The sequence below is a fragment of the Lissotriton vulgaris genome, chromosome 7, assembly GCF_964263255.1.
Source record: "Lissotriton vulgaris chromosome 7, aLisVul1.2, whole genome shotgun sequence".
Classification (NCBI taxonomy): domain Eukaryota; kingdom Metazoa; phylum Chordata; class Amphibia; order Caudata; family Salamandridae; genus Lissotriton; species Lissotriton vulgaris.
The window spans coordinates 1,418,463,117-1,418,487,086 of NC_141695.1; positions in this window are offsets into that span (position 1 = coordinate 1,418,463,117).

Consider the following 23,970-nt stretch of genomic DNA (forward strand, 5'->3'; position numbering starts at 1 on the left):
CTAACTGAATGAATCATAACAAAATTACATTTATGAAATGGCTCTTAATCACAGAATAAAAGGTCGACTTACCTTCTCTTTGCTGCCTGCATTTTTTGGAGCTGAATCTTTGTTGCTGGAGGCTCGTGGAAGCGTCTCCTGACTTGTGAACACCCCTGTGCACTGCAAGCTGCAACTTCTTGCTGGACCCGCTTCGCGGGTCCCGCTACGCGGTGCTGTGTTCTCTCAAGGATACAGGACACAGGACTCAACGCATTGAGGGCTTTTCAAACACAGGGCTGCGAGCGGGTTCACAGCAGGACTCCAGTTCCCAAGAGTCCCTGCTGCTCACTGCAACCACCTGGTGACGCTCTCCCTGTTGGACACGCCCCCCTGCTTTCACTGAAAAGAACTCGGACTCTGACCCTTGTTGGTTACCTTCTCTTTGCTGCCTGCATTTATTGGAGCTGAATCTTTGTCGCTGGAGGCTCGTGGAAGCGTCTCCTGACTTGTGAACACCCCTGTGCATTGCAAGCTGCAACTTCTTGCCGGACCCGCTTCGCGGGTCCCGCTACGCGGTGCTGTGTTCTCTCAAGGATACACAACACAGGACTCATCGCATTGAGGGCTTTTCAAACACAGGGCTGCGAGCGGGTTCACAGCAGGACTCCAGTTCCCAAGAGTCCCTGCTGCTCACCGCAACCACCTGGTGACGCTCTCCCTGTTGGACACGCAGCCCTACTTTCACTGAAAAGAACTCGGACTCTGACCCTTGTTGGTTACCTTCTCTTTGCTGCCTGCATTTTTTGGACCTGAATCTTTGTCGCTGGAGGCTCGTGGAAGCGTCTCCTGTCTTGTGAACACCCCTGTGCATTGCAAGCTGCAACTTCTTGCCGGACCCGCTTCGCGGGTCCCGCTACGCGGTGCTGTGTTCTCTCAAGGATACAGGACACAGGACTCAACGCATTGAGGGCTTTTCAAACACAGGGCTGCGAGCGGGTTCACAGCAGGACTCCAGTTCCCAAGAGTCCCTGCTGCTCACCGCAACCACCTGGTGACGCTCTCCCTGTTGGACACACCCCCCTCAACTTCTTAACTATATTATACCGAGTACATTTCCGCTGCGCGGGAGCGCGCGGGAAGCGCCCGGGAAGCGCCCGGGAGAAGCCCGGGACAAGGGCGGGCCCTCTGAGGCCCTCAGAGGCACGAAAAGGCCAGGCCAGGCTATGCTAGTCCCCTAATCATAACAGAAAGCCTAAATTATACTCTCCTGCATTACGTCTTGTAGTTACATTCCATCTGCTTTCAGATTACCTATCCCTCCTCCCTCCCTGTATCCAGACGGGGGTCAGTGAGTGATAATATAAGTGTTGCCACTGAATCGCCCAGGCTTCTAGAGAGGGAGTAGTAACCTTGAGAGGATATATTTTCTGTTTTATCACCTATCTAAGTATTGTGGGGAGGAACCTCGTATGTTTTTATGTTTGTTTTCTATTGCTGTTGAGTTTTGGGTTAAGTATAGAGGGTTTTTCGTGTTCCAACTAAGTATTGTGTTAATCCACATTGACTGTCTCCTGTTTTTCCACGGTCCACCAAAGGGGTAGTATTATTTTTAGTACTTGTTATATAATACGTTCTCGTCACATTTTCTCATTATTGTTGCAACTAAATAAGATGACGACAAAAATACTAAGGTCGGGGAGAATATTAGTAGGAAAAACATGTTCTAAAACAAAATCGAACCCCCTCCGTAACAAAACTAGCCAAGCAATTCATTTGAAAGGTTCATGCCAGCTCTTCAACCTTTGGGAAAGGGGTAAGAACAAAGACCAAATGGTGGATAATATATCAATGGACACTAAGTCCACTAAAACAAATCAGTCAGATATATTATCTAACTCATTTGGAGCGGAATTGGTAAATAGAAAGTTAAACGTAGATAACTGTTCTGGTGTAGTAAGAGTAGAGTCTACGCAATCTGAAAATAGCTCTTCGCTCCCTTTATTCTCTAAAATGGAAAACAATACTAATCTAGTACCAAAAGTAATTATAAAAGCGAAGACTGAGATAGCACAAGACATTTTACAAAATGAGAAAATTTGTCATGATGATAATATCCCCTCTTTGATTGTCTCACCAGTAAGAGTTTCCCTTATTAATGGCCTGTCTCCTATGGTTCTAGATAAAGAATTATGCCAACAATACATGGATACTGAGTTTAATAAAGCCATAAGCGATCCAAAAACACCGGTAACATCAACCCAAACAGGCCTCCATTTGTACAGCAGTACTCCCTCTAAATCTTTACACTCTAATCTTTCATCAAGTTCTAACTTAAATCTAACAGGGACAAATGCATTTCAATTTCAAGGGATTGATAAACCTGTCTCGGCCTCTCTCTCTGCATTGGAAATTTACTATCATCTATTTTACAATTATTAGAAAAATTCGTGGGTGGTTCCGATTGCGTACTAGACACAGTGACCCAAATTTTGAAAGTTTTATTAGGCAACTGTCATGAGAAGAAGATCGTCCATGAAATAGTTCATAAGGAACAGCCCTCCAATGCACGTGATGAAGTTATAGAAACGGAACAGCTCATTATATCTAAAGATGAACAAAAAATGGTACAAGAGGAGATCAATTCTAGTCCTATCCTCCCAAACCCCATCCTAAATAGCTTAATAGAAGTTGAATCTGAAGTAAAAATCTTGGGGAAGTCTCCTTTAAAAACAGAGAATGATCTCTTTCCAATCTTCATAAGGCAACAAGGAGAGGGCGTTAGGGAAGTAGCTGCCCTTGCAGAGAATAGTAAGGAAGAGAATTTAGCGAAACCTAAGAAGAAGGGGAAGAATAAGAGGAAATTAATAAGACGGATAGAGAAAAGTAGGCGGAGGAAAATACTCTTTGGAAAACAGCCTAACTCCTCTATGAACAAAGTAGTATGTTATATACCCGATGAGGCAGTTGAAAATGTTAATAATCTAGAAAACATAAATACAATGGAAAATATTATGCCTATGACCTCAGCAGCTCCTTTAGTAGTTTCTCCCCCTTCTTTTCTTCCCTTAAAAACTAATACGGAAATTATTTTTCATCCAGTTCCTGTTTGCGATACAATTGGTCTTAGAAGTTCGATACTTCAGGGTCAGGAGCATAACCCCACCGGCCTTGCAAAGCCAAGTCTTAATCCCATGGCAATTCCCTTTGCTGGAGCAATCTCACGAGATGTTTTAGCAAGGGATTTTAAAGAAAAATACACTGATACCATATGGTTAGAATTCGCCCCTCTTTTCGATGTTGAATGCATTTTGAATAGATCCGTCTTACTTAAGTATTTTCAAGAATCGGCTAATTTAATATTGATACAATCTGCCGACCTGGATAGGGTACAAATACTAAAATCCGAGACAGGGATGATAACTTGGGTGAAGTTCCAGTCTAAGTTAGTTGCAAACTTAATCTTACAACGCTCTGAAGACCTTCAGAGCAGAGGGATAGATGTAATCCCCTTGATAGGATACACTGGACAAAATAAAGTTTCTCAATCTCTAATCCCGTCAAGAAGTTGATCTCGCGGATCTAAAAATATGTAAGTCTGAGGACCGCCGTTTAGTGTCCTATGTGAACCCGCCTCAACTATCTTATCAATCTGGTAGTGGGGATGAAAGAGACCAATGGAATTGGTTACCGGGAATTTTGGCAGGAAAACCCCTAATTAACCAAACAGCTAATCCGCATTTTTAACGACAAGATATCGTTAATATCTTGGAATGTAGCTGGTTTAAAAAACTGCCCGGAAAAAATGAAATTTCTCATGTCTCTTGAGGCAAATATAATATGCCTACAAGAAACGTGGTGCCCAGATAAAATTCAGGCAGGGAATGAATATTTTGTGTTGGAAGGTAATGCTACAACTAACAAGAGAGGACATGCCAGTGGGGGGATAGCTTGTCTCCTATCAAATCGTATAAACTGGAATTATGCTCATTACATGGATCCCTGTAAGCTCTTTCAAGTTATAACTCTATTTAAGTCCAGCAGTAATGAAGCTATTAAACCCCTAGTCTTGATCAATGCCTACATTCCTCCAGAAGCAGGCTTTAATGGAACTTTGAAAAAGGTTTTTTCTTACGTCCAGAACATCAGGGAAAAAGATCCATTGACTGCCATAGTTATAGTTGGGGACTTAAATTGCAAAATATCCAATCTAAGCATGAATTTATTCCACGATAAATGTAAAGAAGAATCTCTCCATATTCCTCCGGCACTTTTCCCTGAAAACATTAAAACGAACAAACGTGGAAAGTTACTTTTAAATGAGCTGGCCAATATGGATGGGATCATTGCAAATGGGAGACTTCCCTCGGATTCGCCTGCTAACTTTACGCATAAATCTTATCAAGGCGAATCGATATTGGATTATGTAATAGTGGGGACTCATATATTTGAGCTTTTAAAGGACCTCAGTATTATTGACACACTGTTTAGCGATCATAAAATATTGTCTATTTCTGTGAGTGTAAAGTCTGCTAATTGTGATAAATGGTCTCTAAATAGTGAATGGGTAAACTTCGGTACTAAATCAGGAAGGTGTCACTGGAATGCAAGAGCCCAACGAAATCTAGAGGAAATGCTCGATGCAGCGCTAAATGATTTACCTTCCTGGCATGGTTTGGAAATTGAGAAATTTCCTCATTTATGAAAGCAGTAATAGCGGAGGCTAAAAACATCAACAAGAAAAAGTCTGTTAAAATATTTCTAAGCCCCCTGAGACTGCTTAACATAGAAATCAATAAATTAGTAAGAGCCCAATATTTAGCCAGATCTGATGATACAGCACGAAAAATAACGTTGTTAAAAAGGAGAAGGAAAAGGCTATTATATACAATACGTAAAGAAAAAGAGGACGCCTTTTGGATAAAAATAAGAGAAGCATCTTTTAATAGGGAAATGAGAAAGTTTTGATCCCTTATAGGCGAGGGATGCGGGTTGAGAACAAAACCAATTCCCATCCCAATTGAGGAACAAATATGGATTGATTTTGTTACCAATCTTTATGCAAGTAATAACTCTGCGGCCCCTCAAGTATGCCCGAGGGAGGCCGGCCTACCTATGGTACCTTTTTCAGAAAAAGACATAGGCCTAGCCATTAGAGAAATGCGACGTTCCGGGGCAATGGGCCCGATGAATTGCCCATTTCTGTACTAAAGCAAAGCGAGAACAAATGGAGTAAATTACTTTGCCCAATATTCAATATTTGCCTATGGGAAGGAAAGGTTCTGCCTTCCTGGAAGGGAAGTATCCTAGTTCCTTTGTTTAAAAAGGGTGACCGTTTGTCCCCCCAAAACTACCGCCAAATTGCATTATTGGATGCAATTGGCAAGGTCTTCACTAGATGTTTATTGAAGCGTATAAATGACTGGGTGGTTCAGGCAAATATACTCCCTCTTGAGCAGACCAGTTTTAGGAAGAACCATGGTACCATGGACAACTTAACTGCTCTCCAGGTAATAACGGATAAGTATATAAGAGCTAGAAAAGGGAGAGTCTATGTGGCATTCATTGACTTTTCAACAGCTTTTGATAAAGTCGATCGACAATTGCTGTGGAAAAAACTAACTGCTCTTAAAATGCCTCCTAGACTTTTATACCTAATACAGGATTTACATGATAACATGGTGTAGAGTATTATTGGGGGGAGAGAGGGGCTTATCTCAGCCCATCCCCTCGGCTAACGGCATTAAGCAGGGCTGTTTATTAGCTCCACTTTTATTTTCCCTTTATGTAAGTGACCTTCCCCGCAATATATCCCTCAGCGAAGGTATTGCTCCGCGCTTAGGAGATACTTACATCTCTTGTTTAATGTATGCTGACAACATACTAGTTTTAGATCTTACCCCGAAAGGACTTAACAACTGTCTGCATGCCCTACACCTATTCTCTGATGCTCACTTTTTGAAAATAAACATTTCCAAGCGCAAGGTAATGTGTTTAGAGGGGAAGAAAATACTGAAATTGGATCACTTTAGTTGGGAACTGGGAGGCAAAGAATTAGAAAGGGTAAAAACATATGTTTTCTTAGGAAAAATAATTAGTGGTAACTTGAGTAATAAACTCCACATAGAAAATAGTTCCCGCAGGGCAAAGGCGCAGGGAAATGGGCTAGGAGCTCTATACAAATCAACCGGCAAAAGACACTTTGTGCATCTTCTGGAGGCATTCCGGGTAAAAATTCCTGCAACCTTGCTTTACGGTACAGAACTTATTGAGTTAAGTGAATGGGGCTTTATGGACACTATTGAAGGTTCCGTTTTGAGAAACCTTACTTCTGTTAATACCAGTTGTACCGTAGCTTCTCTCCGATTGGAATTTGGTCTAAGAAGCAGCTGGGCACAGGGTTTGGCAGGAGTTATCCGCTGGGTTGCATGCCTGTTTAAAGGGAATCCGGCCTCACTAAGATATCCTTTTAAAAAAGAGCTGATGGGCCCCCTACAAGAGTATTCATTACTCATAAAAAATTTTAGGAAGGCTATTGAACTCTTGGATTTGGAGGAAGCAACCCTTTATGATTTGTCAAAATATCAGCTAAAATCTGTATTAAAACAGGCAACATGGAAGTTCAGTTTCGAAAGAGACCGTAATTCTATCTCGCTTAAGAAAGGGATCACCCAAGTTGTCAACTCCTATTTGTTTAGACAATTATAACCATATGCATCGTGGAATGTGTCCCACGGTTTGCGCCGATTTTGGCTGCTTTTAAGACAGGATCTCCTTCCGCTGAATAAACTATTGGCCAAATGGTATGGCATATCTAATATATGCAGTTTTTGTAATATTTCAGTTCAAGATACCATACATGTTCTAATAGTTTGTCCTGCCCTAATGGCCTATCGCCGTCTGTGGGTGAGACCAGTATGTATTCAATTTGGCATTTTATCGGCAAGTTCTCTAATTAATGCGATTGTTTCCCCACCAAATGAAATCTTTTGCTATAGGATTTTTAACTTTTTTAAATGCTTCTTAGAATTGTACTAATAACTTTGGTTGGAAAATCTGTAAATCTATGTTAATACTGATTATTTTTATAAGCTGTTTGCCTTTTATATGTGTTTTTGTGATATGCTAATATTTGTGGATCTCTAAGGAGTTCCAAATCATTTTATCCAATAAAATTGAAATTGAATAAAAGGTCGAGACCATCCCCCAGAATATATAAACTGTTTTAGTTTGAGGACAAGGTCAAATATTGTCTCTAGGAAGTATTCAAAGAATTCTTGTTCTCTAAGAATAGTTCTACTTTAAGCGGATTACTTAGTGCCCAAAACAAAAAAATTTCAATTTTGAAAAAAGTCAACCATATCTTATGTGTCCCCAATGTATAAGTCACATCTAACTACATTTTATGTCTCTTCACTGTGTGTGATAATGTTTCTATATTTAATATCCTAGCATTACCCTGTTTACACATATGCATTCTTAGCTGCGCTCTGCTAAAGAATGTTTACAAATATGATAACTTAACTCACACATTCCAAGACAAGCGCTATCCTATCAGCAACTGTTGTGAAATATTTTTACATGAGCACTGTTTGTATATATTCTTAGACTGAGCAAACTAGCCGATGGGAAGCGTTTTCACTATGGCAAGTCACTGAATAGGTTGAGCTGGAAGGGTTCGGAATTTAATATACTCCCGATCCATTGGCAAGATGTGATTACGTTATTATTGTGCAAATAGTTTACAGGGAGAATCAGCATGACCATCATAGCAATGTGAGGTTCTGTTAACTGGCGTGACACGCCCCCCTTTCACCCATTGGACACCAGTGAGGTGAGCCCCCAGGAACCATCGAGCGGCTGCACCTTGCAGTGCATGTATGCCGTGGTTTCCTCTACATCTAGCGTGAGACTGCCTGGCAAGCTCATCTCTTGAGCGATTCAGCCACACGGAAGAGGTAACAACAACAACAACAAATACAACAAATACATTTGTAAAGCACTCTACATACCCGTGAGGGTCTCAAGGCGCAGGGGCGGGGGGGCTGCTACTGATCGAAGAGCCAGGTCTTGAGAAGTCTTCTGAAGGCCTGCAGGACCTGGGTCTGTCGTAGGTTGGTGGAGAGAGTGTTCCAGGTCTTGGCGGCGAGGTAGGAGAAGGATCTGCCGCCAGCTGTGGTTTTCCGGATGTGAGGAACTGTGGCGAGGGTGAGGTTGGCAGAGCGGAGTCTGCGGGTGGGGGTGTAGAAGCTGAGTCGGTCGTTGAGGTATCCTGGTCCGGCATTGTGGAGGGCCTTGTGTGCTTGGATGAGGAGTTTGAAGGTGGTCCTCTTGTCGACGGGGAGCCAGTGCAGGTCTCTCAGGTGGGGTGTGATGTGGCTGCGTCGTGGGACGTCCAGGATCAGTAGTGCTGCGGCGTTCTTGCAGCCGCCTCAGGAGCTTGGTTGTTTTTCCTGTATAGAGGGCGTTCCCGTAGTCTAGTCTGCTGGTGAGGAGGGCATGGGTGACGGTCTTTCTCGTGTCGGAGGGAATCCATTTGAAGATCCTGCGGAGCATTTCGGAGGGTGTTGAAGCAGGACGCCGAGTCGGTGGGTCCCGGGGCTGTTCCTAGCGATGTTGGCCACCAGGAGTCATCCCAGGCTGAGGGGGTGGAGCCGAGGATGAGGACCTCTGTCTTGTCTGAATTCAGCTTCAGTCTGCTGTGCTTCATCCATTCGGCGACAGCCTTCATTCCTCTGTGGAGGTTGGCTTTGGTGGTGTGGGGGTCTTTGGTGATGGATATGATCAGCTGGGTGTCGTCGGGGTAGGAGATGATATTGAGATTATGTTGTCGTGCGACGCAGGCGAGTGGTGCCATGTAGATGTTAAACAGCGTCAGGCTGAGGGAGGATCCCCGTGGGAAGCCGCAGATGATCTCGTGGTCTTGGAGCGGAAGGGTGGGAGGCGGACACTCTGTGTTCTGCCGGAGAGGAAGGATGTGGTCCATGCTTGGGCCTTCTCTTGGATTACGGCATCATGGAGGCGTGCTGTTAGGGTGCGGTGGCAGACCGTGTCGAAGGCTGCTGATAGGTCTAGAAGGATGAGGGCGGCTGTTTCTCCTTTGTCCATCAGGATCCTGATGTCGTCCGTGGTGGCGATGAGGGCGGTCTCGGTGCTGTGGTTGCTGCAGAAGCCGGACTGGAATGGGTCCAGGATGTTGTTGTCTTCGAGGTAGCGGGTCAGCTGTCTGTTGACAATCTGGCAGCGTGGGTGGGTGTCGTCATGAGCTGGTTGAGTCTGAGTTTGGCGAGGTTGTCGATCAAGGCGGAGGAGTTGGCGTTGTTGTTATTCTCGAGGTGGAAGTTCAGGTCCCCGAGCTCTTTGCGACTCCACCTTTTAACTGTGAGGCATTCCCAGACGCGCCAATTATTCTTTGAGTCAGTTTTTCCATAAGTCACTGCAGAGAACGATAGTTTAATTTTAGCGCACTTAGCCTTGGTTCACCTCGTACTTGTAAGGCACTAAGTACAGAATCCTTTTGCTTTTTAGTGTAAGCGCACGCTGCCTAAGCACGCGCCCAGTATCGATAAGAAATAAGATTTCCTCTCTGCATCTCTGTATGCACAGACGCGCCCCACGGCCCCTCCGAACTTTCCCAGCTCCGAGGGTCACAATCCCCAGCACATTGGCCCCATGACATTTTTAATTCAACCCTTTCTCAACCAGTTTGTTTTTTAATTATACCCCTTTCTTTACCACTTAGTTTGCATCATAGTATAATCAATGTGCAGCAGAATACCTTCTCTGAAGTGTGTATACCTGCCACTCTGCGCCAGGCTAACTTTCCAGGCGTTTTCGCCCCCCTGACGTAGCCTATGTCCCTTTCACCCTCAGACTCGTTTTGAAATTTGAATTCACCCACACTGCGAGAGTGTGTCCCCATGTTGTGCCAGACTGCTGTTTGAAGTGAGTATACGCCTTGGTCTTTCCTATTTGTTGGGGAACTCACAACCGGACATGTACATTTATACAACAGGTCTTCCCTCTAGTTAAAACCAGGAGCCCCGTGAATGCCCATTGAATAGCGAACGTTGCCTGTTGTTTCCTATGAAAATAGGTACGAACCATTCCTACCTACTCTATTTTCTCACCACACTGAAATTATTTTATTTGGTACTGAATCGGATTACTTACCCGTAGGTGCTTTTCTGTCCTGATGAAGACCCCATTGTGAGGAACCCACTCACCCTCCTTTCTGCTGGGGTCGAAACGTAGACCGTCCGATCAAACGCCCACAGGCTCATAGCAAAAATTTATCAATTGAAAATGTACCTATGAGCAATGTGTATATATGGGAACCAAATGACCATATTAAGGCTGGAAAGGTCAATCTGTATATATTGTGTATTGTATTTTTGTCACAAACACCTTTATCCTGCCCCTCACATGTGAACTCACTATCACGGCCCTAAATTCCCTTTTGCTTCTTACACCTATGAGCACTAATAATAGTAATGCATAGCGACCCATTAATGCCTTGACTGTTAATCGCACTTGATGCTGGTTTTACATTGGAAATTAAATTTCCGCTCTTGAATTTACCTTTGCATTTATCAGTGGTGATCTGTTTGCTATTGTTTTGTATTTTTTTGACTCACACTAAATATTTGACTACCTCGACCAATCTCTTGAACGTTCTGCCCTATTACATTAAGCTATCTTAAAATAAAAACTCATTTAGGACTGCTCCTGGAGGTTTGGCACTTTTAGTGCAATCAGCATAAATGCATTAACAAAGTCACATTATCTCGTAAAGCCTGTAGCAGTATCTCCGAACATCCTGCACGCCCCTCACTTCTCTGTATGATTTGGCATAATAGGCTTCCCTCGATGTAATATTTGCACATGGGATAGCTTTTCCAGGCTGTCATCCTAACATTGCATACTGGCATTTTATTTAAAAAAATTGAATTAACTATATAGTAAATTATTATGTGCTTCCTAAATAAGAAATAAAATTGTCTGTTTAGGATTACCACTTATTTTTAAATGTATAAGTACATGACGTATTATGTATGTCTATTGCAAGGGTTATGGTTATAATGGATTTTTAAATACTTTTTGGAGTATTAACAAAACATTACATAATGGCACTTTTTAAGAAAAAAAACTAACAGGAGGGGTATTAACATTTTATATTTGTTTGCTAGGAAAGAAATGATATGGTTGGAGCTTGATGGCAAACATTTTTTAGAATTCTTTTTTAATTTATATGTTCGATTATGTATGTCCTTTGCTAAATTTATGGTTTGAATTGACTAATAAAGTATTTCAATAATAAAAAAAAGAAAAATGAATCTAGCAAGGCAAAAAAGTGAACTGGGGATCTTAACTTAATAACTGTCCAGCAAACCACCATAAATGATACAGGCCAGGAAACTCCCAATTTTATTGTATTTAAAAAATATGGACAAAAGCTCACTACAAAAAAATGTATAACAACAGTATATGGAACAAAAAAATTGGGGAACAAATTGGTCTACACAATAGCGTTTGTCCATGCAAAACATAGGATCATTTTTAGCTCTTTGAATTATTATTGAAATAACGTGACAAACACCATAGAGTTGTCAAAATGTAATCAGGCATAAGAGAAGAATTTCTTACTTACTACACAAAAGGACAGTCCAGCACATATCGATTCGATGTCAAACTGCACGCTCCACCCCAAGCAGAAACAGTAACAAAGTCTGCACTCCTTCACCAACTACAATAGAGTGCAATACAGCGGCAAGCAAACTCTACCAATGGATCACCAAATGCACCAACACCCTCGTTCACCATCTAGAACACCAAGAGATGACACAACATGAAAGCACAATGGTTCACAATAGATCTAGGGGAATCCAAGCACTCATGCCAAAGACTTGTGAAGAAGAGGAGAAACAGAAAAACACCAGAATGACACCCCGCCTACAAAGCAGGTATCACAGCACACCACCAAGTCATCACTCATCAAATAGACAAAGAAAAACTTCATCCAAGACAGAATCCTCTCTCACGCCTACATCTCCAAGGAAATCTTCGGCAATATACAGGAATAAAAAAAAACAATAGCAAAAGAACTGACGTCCCTCCATACCAAGACCACTGCAACAAAGTAAGGTCCTTCTTTCACCAGAAGATCAAAATGCTCTAAGACATCCTTGAGAACAAAGACGACAACAACGCCTCAACCCACACCACAAACAACACCATCCACCAGACCTTTCTCACCTGAAGAGTTCTCACCACAGAAAACATCTTAAAGACAATGAAGAGCATTCAGTCCGGAGCACCTACTGACCCCTGCCAGACGCACATTTTAGATGGAGCAGACACTGCCTTCAAACCAGAACTTTGCAGAAATATAAACTGCTGCCTGAAGACCGCCACATTTACTGACAACAGGAAGAACGCTGAAGTCAACACCATTCTAAAAGAAGCCCACCGCAGAATTAACAAATCACAACATGAGGCCGATGTTTATGCTCACTTCACCACAAAATTAATCAAAAATGACGTCAACACCCAGCTAGTACATTATATAGAAAAAAAACAACAGATAAACCTCTCAATCCAGATTCAGCAACAACCACAGCACCGAAAACAGCCTCATCACTGACACTAATCACATACGCAGGCTCCTCGACTAAAGCCACACAATCAATCAATCACATAATTTGTATAGCGCACTACTCACCCGGGAGGGTCTCAAGGTGCTGGGGGAGGGGAAAGTTACTGCTCGAACAGCCAGGTCTTGAGCTGCTTCCTGAAGGCGAGATGGTCTTGGGTTCGCCGAAGGTGGGTGGGGAGGGAGTTCCACGTCTTGGCTGCCATGTAGGAGAAATATCTTCCTCCGGCGGTGGCTCTGCGGATGCGTGGTACGGTGGCGAGTGCGTGGCCGGTCGATCGTAGCTGGCGGGTGGGCGTGTAGAAGGTCATGCGGTCATTGAGGTACATGGGGCCCAGGTCGTGGAGAGCCTTGTGTGCGTGGGTGAGGAGTCTGAACGTGATTCTCTTGCTGACGGGGAGCCAGTGCAGATCTCTCAGGTGTCCGGTGATGTGGCTGTGTCGGGGGATGTCGAGGATGAGTCAGGCGGAGGCGTTCGGGATGCGTTGGAGTCTTTTTTGAAGTTTCGCTGTGGTTCCGGTGTAGAGGGTGTTCCCGTAGTCAAGTCGGCTGGTGACAAGTGCCTGGGTGATCGTCTTCCTGGTTTCCGTGGGGATCCATCTGAAGCCCTCATCATTCTGGAGCTATCAGCAGGCTTCAACATCATCTCAGACCACACACTAGTCAACAGGCTCCATGATGACGGCATCTGAGAAAGAGCATTAGACTGGATATGATCTTTCCTCTCATGCAGAACACAGAGAATCTGACTCCTGCCCTTCATCTCAGAAACAACAGATATCAGATGCAGAGTACCACAGATCCTCCGTCAGCCTCACGCTCTTCAACGTCTACATAGACACCATCAGGACCATCGTTGGAAAACAATAAATAAAATTTGTCTCATACAAAAATGACACCAAGCTCATCCTCCTACTACCCAAGGAAGACAACATAACACGGAGCAATTTCCAAGAAGGGATGAAAGCCATTGCAACCTGGATGAGCAACTGCTGGCTGAAGGTCAACGCAGAGAAAACAGAAGTCATCAAACTCTGCTGCACCTCCTACACATGGGACAACACCTGGTGGCCATCCACCTTTAGAAAACCACCCAGCCAAACAGACCAGGCATGCAACTTTGGTATCATACTTGACTCCTCACTAACAATGAATATCCAGATCAACACCGTATCCTGTGCATGCTTCAAACACCTCGGCATACTTTCAAGTGGATAACACTGACTCCTGAAAAAAACATCACTCATGCACTCATCACAAGCAGAATGGACTACACCAACAGTCTCTAAGCCGGTAATAAAGAGAAAACTCCTCCACAAAATCCAGACTGTCTAAAAAGCCACAGGTAGACTCGTCATCGACATTTCACGCCACAAACACATTACCCAACTCCTCCATGACATCCACTGGCTCCCCACGGAAGGAAGAATAACCTTCAAGGTGCTCACACATGCCTACAAAGCCCTCCATAACAACGGACCACAATAGCTGAATGAGCGAACCTCCATCAACCCCTCCCAAAAAGAATCCGTTCAACTGACCTCGAAGTAAACACCGTCCCTCGTTTATACAGGACAAGAGCAAGGGAATGATCCTTCTCCTACCTCGCAGCCAAGAACTGGAATGAACTCCAACTACACCAAAGCAAAAAACTACACCAGTTTAAAAAGGACCTCAAGACCTTGCACTTCAAATAATCACAAACGAGCTGCTCACAGCTACTCAGCCCCCCACCCCAAAACGCCCTCAGCACAAAAGCAGACAGTTTGATCTTAGGCACACAGCATGTTTTGTGCCTTTGGTATATTTAGTGAACACAAAGTATTGGGGAGGTAATTATTAGCCTCACAAAAGGTATAGATGTATTACTCCAAGATTTAACCGCATACCAACAACCAATAGCCTGACCATTGGTAGTGTACTGTAAACATAAAGACACTGGGACTGGCACAGCGTGCCAGCCTCTTGACATCTTACTAAGCAGGTACTGTACCAATTAACATAAATTAGAAATTAGGTAGTATGTGTTTGTACTAGATTGTCTGCAGCGAGTATAATAAAGATAAGCATTATATCCTAAGCAGACATTGCACCTCTGATTATCTACTCTGATATGTGACGGCTAACTACACTCTGCAAACACTGAATTAGTCCAGGGAAACATGTTCTTTTTCAATACCTTGCTCACATTTAGCCAGGTCTACAGATATGATTCCGTGATAGGTGAGGTAGTGTGGTTGACAGGAAAAACGAGGCAAAACATAGATGCTCCTACTTCCTCACATTCTTTTCCTCTAGATGGCACCTGAGTTTATTAAGAAAATTACATAAAGAAGGGAAGTTGACTTGTTTAAATTGCTGTAAGATTAAAAGTCCCAAAAACTCCTAATATTAGTAAATGGCAAAAAAATGTATAAAAGCTCACGATGGATCATAACACTTTCAAAATACATTATTTATTAAGTAGCGAAAATGCGACATGCCTAAAAAGTATAACCAATTAACTCAGGCAAGGAAAAGCTAAAACCTTTCGTATTTAAAACAATTAAGTAATACAAACACAACACTAATGTATGCTTTAATGAATAAAAGCTCACCTTGCAAATAAAGCACAATAAGAAATTAATATTGTTTTTACCAACGAGAGTGATCAATATCCTTGAGGGTGTGACTGCTGCTGGAAAAGATTCGAGAGGGGTGGGAGGGTAGCGCGGAGGAAGAGAAATAGATTTAAAGATTTATGATTAGTAGAGGAAGCCGTCAGGGAACATTTATGGGTATGTGACCAATAACCGTGTAGCTCTTAACGTCATCGAAACATGTGAGCAATGATGGTATTTTTAGGTCGAGTCTAGAACAGGGCATGTGCTGCTTGCTCGACTTTTAGTAAGGGGGTTTTCAAAGTGCTACCAGATGGTTTTGTTGGCCTCGAGCTGGCGGTAACGAGCGTGCACGCGCGCAGCCGCCATCTGTCTTTTCTCCGTCAGGGTAATTAAGTGCATCGCAATCGCGATCACTTTCAATTTCGGCAATTAAGTGCATTGCGATTGCGATGCACTTTCACTTTCGGCACCCGCGCTGCCAATGATTTTCGCGCGCGCTTGTTGTGTCATGCATCAGGAACCCACAATGCCCCCTTTCTCCTCAGAAATGCCTCTTCTATCCCCTCTTTAAAAAAATTTGGGGAAACTTACATACATTTCATCTATTCATTGGTTTAAAAAAAAAACTGCTTATTTGCCCTTATGGCCTGGCATGTGCTTCTCTGTGCTTGCCTTCTTCCTCCGTAGCGCTGTTTTTGCTCCACCCCCCCCAAAGATGCTTTTTGTGACAGAGTAAGGCTTTCCACCCCGAAGCACTGATCCGACGCTCTGCCTCCTGCCTCCAAACAAGCTGCTGTTCTTCCGGACACCAACCGTCTTCTTGATCATTGACTCACTTTACTTCATGCAAATGGCCTATTGTTTACGGTTGAATGTATGTCATTCATTCACTGCTTAAAAAAATGATGTTCCAAATGTCTAAATTTCCAGCGTATATAGTTCTATTGGTTAAGTACAATCTCTACTTTTTTTTAAGAGGTTTTGTCAAAACTTTATAAACGAGCATCTCACCACTTATTTTCTTTAAATGTCTACATTTTATACTAACCCATTGTCCAATCCATGTTCATACCCCTACAAACTCTGTCTATCTGGTGTCCTTTTGTTAACTTGTATCTGTTAAAGTGCTCTGCGTAGGGTTAAATGTACAGAATGTACAGAATGTAAGCTAGAGACCGTTGTCCTTGTTTTACTAACAACAATGTCAAGCATTCTGCCATCAGAGTTTCTAATATGTGTTTAAAGTTGTCTGCACATTTATTCATATTTTGCAGAGTCTGAGTTAGGGACTGTCTAGTCACGGTTGACTCCATTAGTACAAAGGATGAGACATTTATTGTTTTACTAACACCTTTGGCCACATTTGTTGATTTATCCCCAAAAAAGGGTACCAATTTGATGACTCTGAATAAAGCTAGCTGAAACAAATGTGTCCTCCCAAGGTCCACAGCTGGAGTTTAGAAAGCTTTGTGGAGATACATTTCCATCTCTAGCCCCCCTCGGCTCCACCAGTGACAGCATCGCAGATGAACTAGCAAACTCACTCCATGCAATACTCTGCAGAAGGCACATAGGAGCCCCCATCTGGCAGCTCCTGGGATAACATGTTGGCAAAGCCTGGGTGTGCAAAAAACAACAGACACTACCGCAAGAAGCGAGCCCATGGGTACAACAAGCATTTGCAATGCAATAGGTCTCGCATTTACACAACTTTAAGCTATTGGCATTGTAAATGAGAGTGAGAGATTCCTTTATTTATGTTTTAAAAACGAAAACAAAAATAAAAGGCATTGTCATTTACAATGCCAATATCTTAAACTCCTGTAAATGCGAGACCTATTGCATTGCAAATGCTTGTTTGGTTTTGCTGGGGAGCTCAGAAAGACAGGCCAAAGGTTTATTTTTGCAAATGCGCATGCTGGTCAAATAGGAATGCAGATACGAAGGGGGAGATCATCCTGATGGGGAGATTAAAGCGACGGTAAAGCTAATTAGACGCTCTTCCCCGTCGGTCTGGTCTCCCCCTACGGGGCTTACAAATACAGTTAGCAATGGGGTCTTTTTTGGCTTTGCTGGGGAGCTCAGAAAGACATGCCAAAGGTTTATTTTTGGAAATGCACATGTGCGGTCAAATACGCAACGCAAATGCGAAGGGGGAGATCATCCCGATGGGGAGATTAAAACGATGGAACACCTGGACTTTACAGAGGAGAACTGCGGTCCTCTACCACACCTGCTGACAGCCCTGGACAGGACAATTCTGACAAAAGGGTCTAGGAACATTCTCCTTCTCCCCCCTCCTCACACATATTGGGCACTGAGGCTCATTGAGCACATGCAGCGTGCAGTAAGAGGAGCTGCTCTTGGCAGAGGAGGAGCGGCAGTGACTCTCAATAGCGCACATTTAAGCCAGTGAATCCCCAGGAGAACTACTTACAAATCGCTCACAACAAAGAGAGGGGCCGGGGTGAAGGCATCGTAAAACACCCATGAGCCCTGAAGTGGTGAGGCTTTGGAGGCATGGATCAGGGTGCAAGGCCCCACCTGGGCCTGAGCACTTGGAATATATCCACAGCAGACCTAAGGTAAACACGTACTAATCTGGCTTCAGGAGTGATGGGACTGTTATTCGTTCTTCTCTCTCCGGCATATCAGGAACACCCCTCGGACCACTGGCAGGGAAATCTGCTGATGTCAGACACACCTGGAGCCTCTGTGCTGGAGCTGTACACTCTGGTTGACGGGGCCCCGGGTAGAGGAAACAGCGAGAACTCCTTAGTGCAGTGGAGCATACCCCCTGATGTCAAACCTCCTTGGCGTAGATTAACCAGACACCTCATCATACAGTGACCATTCTTAGAGGATAACGACTCGGGAGAGCTAAGAGACTCTCCCGTAGGGGTAGCAAAAGACTGGAATTACTCAGGCAGGGAAGAGTAAAGGTTGTGTGTCAGGGCCCGGCCTGGGACCCTCCAGGCCAAGCTTGAAGAGGCACATAACAGATACTTCATCTGCCAAACACAAAAAGAACATTTTGAGACACGGGCCCCATGCCCTTGGTGCAAAAGATAGTCATGGAGCATCAAGAAAACACAGCACAACACTCAACCACGCAATCTGAGATGCAAGGTGGACAACTCGCAGGGCCAGACACTGTAAGTGAAGTCATGAATCCCTCACTATCAGCCAAATTGGACACTGTCCTGGCAGCAGTTGAGAAACTAAGCACCACTCTGGATCACACTTGCACAACGCTTACAGAGAAAATATACAAGGTAGCATTAGACTTCACCCTACTCAGAGCAGAACAACACAAACTATCCGACAAAGTACAAACTCTTGAACAACTACTATCAGAATTGAAGCTGAACTGAAGCTGACCAACCACAGTCACGCTGCAGCGCTACAAGACATCATAAATCGAGTCAACATCCTGGAAGATGGACTAGAAGATGCAGAAGGTCGCTCTCTCTGAAATAACATATGGGTAGTGGGTCTTCTGGAAGGCGAGGAGGGACAAGATCCCATGGCGTATGGTAAGTGGACACAATATCGAATTTTTTATATTGACATGTCATTCTATCGAGTTTTAAATATCGATAGTAAAAAATATTGATGTTCAAAATATCTATGTTAATAATATCAATTTAGTGTGTTGTTAAAAATATAATTGTTTTACATAATGTTTGCTAAAATATCGATATGAAAATATATATTTTTTAGTATTTATTTTATTATGTAAATTTGTTTGTACATGTACAATTTAAAATAATTGTTAATGAATTTAAAAAAGTTTGGAATTATAATTTCTTTTTTTAGGAGCGGGATGCCGGGTTTATAGGGAATAATGGTGAGGAGTGTTTTAATTTGTTTTAATAATAATTTTAATATAAATAAAAATTTTTAAACAAAATTATATTTTTGTTTCTTAGGAGCGGGATGTTGTGTTTAGAGGACATAAGAGTGGGGAGTGTTTTAAAAAGTTTTTGTTAGAAAAAATCAAAAAAGAAATTAATTGAAAAAGAAATTGTAATGTATTTTTGAGAAGCAGAATATTAGGTTTATAGGGATAAGGGTGGGTAGTGCTTGAAAAAGTTTTTTATCAAAAATTTTAAGAATTTGTCAAAAATGTAATTAATTTTATTTTGGATCGGGATGTTGAGTTTATAGGGATAAGGGTGGGGAGTGTTTAAAAAGTTTTTATCAATATTTTTAAAAAAATTGTCAAAAATGTATTTAATTTCATTTTAGAGCAGGAGGTTGAGTTTATAGGGGATAAGGGTGGGGAGTGTTTTAAATAATAATTCATGTAAACCGCTTCCTTGTAGAATATCAATATTTAACACTATTATCCAATTGTTATACCAAACCTTGTGTCATTAATCTTCCTGCTTATTTAATCACTGCGGAGACAGCATGATTGCACAATAATACATCTTCTGATGTCTCCTGCTGCCAATCCAGGCTTTTAACAGTGACAAGTGAGGTCAATCATGTTTCAAAGTGGGCTTATTACATTAATTACACCCAATGCATTTCGAGCCGAGCTCTTTGTCACAGATGAAAAGACAACTCAACTGACTGCTCAATATAAGTTTACTATATAAACAAATAGTTTTACTACTTATATTACCTCCACTCATTACCCCTCACCTACTTCTCCAGTCTAAACTTTACACACATTTATGTGCTCAATCTGAATATGCATTCCCAGGGGTGTTTAACCCCTTCCCAGCCAAAAATACTAAAACTTACTGCAAAAAGAATCCCATCTCCCTATATACTACTTTAAAACCCACTAGCCACTATCAATTTCCCCAATTTCATTGTCACTCAACCCTGATCTATAAACCAAACCATCCTTATCCTTATGCTGGAAAAAAGTTTAACTGCAATAATTTACCTTATAAACACCACAACCGGCAGCCTAACCTCCTTTGTGCACTTCACTTCCTTTGCAAAAAACTCACGCTCTGTTCCTGTCGTTCGGACCTTTATTTAATGTGTACTCTCTCTCATGTGCCCAATTATTCTTTATGATTTGCTGCATCATTCTAACCACTTGACCTATTCACTATAAATCCCATGATGCACTACTTTAAGAAGTTGGCATTTCTGTGTGCAATGTGTCTGCCTGCCTGATGTGGATTGCATGTCTGGCTCTGGAGTGACAGGGGCTGGTGAGGTGTGTGTGGCTCCAGGAGGGGCAGGGTGAGTCAGCACTAGGCTGAATGGGGCATCTGCATTTGGAGTAGTAGAAGGAGAAGTCCCTGGTCCCTGAATAGGTCTGTGCCTAGCCTATACAATGCTGGCTCCGCCCCCCCTGTGGTGTGTCTGATCACTGAACCCCCACCTGACAAAGGGGAAGAGGAGCCTTGTCAACAAAGAACTCCAAAACCCCCCAGAACCAGTTTAGGCCAGGACAGACAAAGCAAATATGTGATATATATATATGGGCTATGACCCCATGAAAATTTTGTGCTTTTGTGCTTCCAGGTTACCTGCAGCTGGTGGGCCCCAGAAGGAAACTGTCGCCCTGCTGGAGGGCCCTGTGTGCTGGCCTGCCTGGGCCCAGACTTTGCCCTGGACGTTTTTGGGATTAGCGCCTCGTGAGCGCTATATTTTTACAAGTCACTCTCAAACAGAAGATGAAACAAATATGGAATACATTGACAAAACCTTGGATCTTCTGCATACAATCTTGTTTTTTTTTAAATATATAAATTCTTTATTCGGTTTTTATCATTGTAAAACCATAAAAGCGACAATATAAAATTACAGCATAGTACATTTTTTAAAAAGATATCTGAAGGAAGAATAAAGTGCACTCAAAATTTTTAAAGATTCCTCCGGTGCCTAATAATACATTTTAAAAAGTTCAATATATGGTAACAGGTGCGCTCGGAGTCTAGCATCTGTAAGGAAATCATGGCTGGACGGCATTGTCTGAAACCCCAAAGTTTTAGTAATGGAAATAACCAGATTTTCCTGTGAGGATGGAAATATTTAAAGAACAGTATCGTGTGCATGCACGTTTGTAAGGAGGTCTCATCGCAACCAACACCGACGACACCCTAAAAACCGCCGAACACCTACACTTCCAGATCCGCACCGACCCGAAGACCACCCTCAGAGGCACCCTGATCTACCGACCCCCGGGACCACGCACACAATTCAGCGAGGACATCGCTGACTTTGTCAGCCCGCATGCCCTCCCCTCCGCTGACTACATCCTCCTGGGGGACCTCAACTTCCACCTGGAGAACAACAACGACTGCAACACCACCACCCTGCTCAACAACCTCGCCAACCTTGGACTCAAGCAGCTGGTATCCACCCCCACCCACCTCGCCGGACACACACTCGACGCCGTCTTCTCATCCAGCAAAGACATCGCCTTCAGCCACGCCACTGGACTCCACTGGACGGACCACAGCTGCGTCCAATTCACCTTCAGAAGAACGACGATCCACCACCACCAGCAACCGGTTGCTCGAAGAAGCTGGAACAAGATCACAGCCGACCAGCTCGCCGCCTCCCTGAGCCAACACCCCCCGCCAGCTCAGCGAACCCCAGCCAGGCCGCCGACAACCTCACGAAGTGGATCAACAACTGCGCGGACGAACTCGCCCCACTGAGGACCCCGCCTAGCAGACCCGGCAGCAAGAAGGCCCCATGGTTCACCGACGAACTCAAGAGCTCCAAGAAGAACTGCCGAGCCCTCGAGAAAGCCTGGAGAAGGGAACCAACACCGGACAACATGACCGCCCTCAAGCTTGCCACCCGGAAGCACCACCAACTGATCTGCGCCACTAAGAAAACTGCATTCAAGGACCGGCTAGACAACAACGCACACAATTGCAAGGAACTCTTCAACATCGTCAAAGAGCTCTCCAACCCCAACGCCGGAAACAACGACATCACCCCAACGCAAGACCGCTGCAACTCCCTCGCCTCCTACTTCCACAACAAGATCGCGGACATACACAACAGCTTCAGCACTCAACCGACGCACGCCACAACCGAACCACCGCCCCCCACCACCACCCTCCGCGCCTGGACTCCGATCAGCACCGAAGACACCATCCGCTTGATGAACTCCATCCACTCCGAATCTCCGACCGACCCCTGCCCTCACCACGTCTTCAACAAGGCCGACGCGGTCATCGCACCCCACCTGCGGGACATGATCAACACCTCCTTCAACACCACCACCTTCCCGGAGAGCTGGAAGCACGCCGAACTCAGCGCCCTACTCAAGCACCTACAGCGGACCCCACCGAACTCAAGAATTACCGCCCCATCTCGCTCCTCCCGTTCCCAGCCAAAGTCATCGAGAAAACCGTTAAAAAGCAGCTGGCCGTCTTCCTCGAGACGAATGGATCCCTCGACCCCTCACAGTCTAGGCTTCCGAGCCAACCACAGCACCAAGACCGCCCTCATCGCTGCCACCGATGACATCCGAGCCCTGATGGACAACGGAGAAACAGCGGCCCTCATCCTCCTAGACCTCTCCGCGGCATTCAACACTGTCTGCCACCGCACCCTAGTGCAGCGCTTCAGCAACGTCGGAATCCAGGAGAAGGCACTGGAATGGATCATCTCCTTCCTCGACGGAAGAACACAGAGAGTCCGTCTACCACCGTACAAGTCAGAGGCCACCGAAGTCATCTGCGGCGTCCCTCAAGGATCCTCGCTGAGCCCCACCCTCTTCAACGTCTACATGAGCCCCCTCACGGCCATCGCATGCCAACACAACCTCAACATCATCTCCTACGCTGACGACACCCAGCTGATCCTCTCCCTGACCAACGACCCCGCCGCCGCCAGAGCCAACCTTCACGAAGGGATGAAAGAGGTAGCCGAGTGGATGACGACCAGCCGCCTGAAACTGAACTCAGAAAAGACGTAAGTCCTCATCCTGGGTTCCTCGCCCTCCGCCTGGGACGACTCCTGGTGGCCCCCCGCCCTCGGCAGCGCACCCAAACCGACAGACCACGCACGCAACCTGGGCTTCATCTTGGACTCCTCCCTCACCATGACCAGACAAGTCAACGCCGTCTCCTCGTCATGCTTCAACATCCTGCGCATGCTACGGAAGATCTTCCGGTGGATCCCCACCGAGACCAGGAAGACGGTCACCCAGGCCCTCGTCACCAGCCGACTGGACTACGGCAACGCCCTCTACGCCGGAACCACCGCCAAGCTTCAGAAGAGACTCCTGCGGATCCAGAACGCCTCAGCCAGACTCATCCTCGACATCCCACGACACAGCCACATCTCCGGACATCTGAGAGACCTGCATTGGCTCCCCGTCAACAAAAGAATCACCTTCCGCCTCCTCACCCACTCACACAAAGCCCTACACGATCAAGGCCCTAGCTACCTCAACAACCGCATCAACTTCTACGCTCCCAAACGACATCTCCGATCAGCCAGCCACGCCCTCGCCGCCGTCCCCCGCATCCGAAGAATGACAACAGGAGGAAGGTCCTTCTCCTACCTGGCCGCCAAGACCTGGAACTCCCTACCGACCGACCTGCACCTGACCCAAGACCACCTCTCCTTCAGGAAGAAGCTCAAGACCTGGCTATTCGAGCAGTAGCAGCACTCCCCCCCCCCCTAGCGCCTTGAGACCCTCCGGGTAAGTAGTGCGCTATATAAATGCCTGTGATTGATTGATTGATTACTGGGCTCAAAACATGCAGCCCTGAGGTCTCTCATGATAGCAGGTGG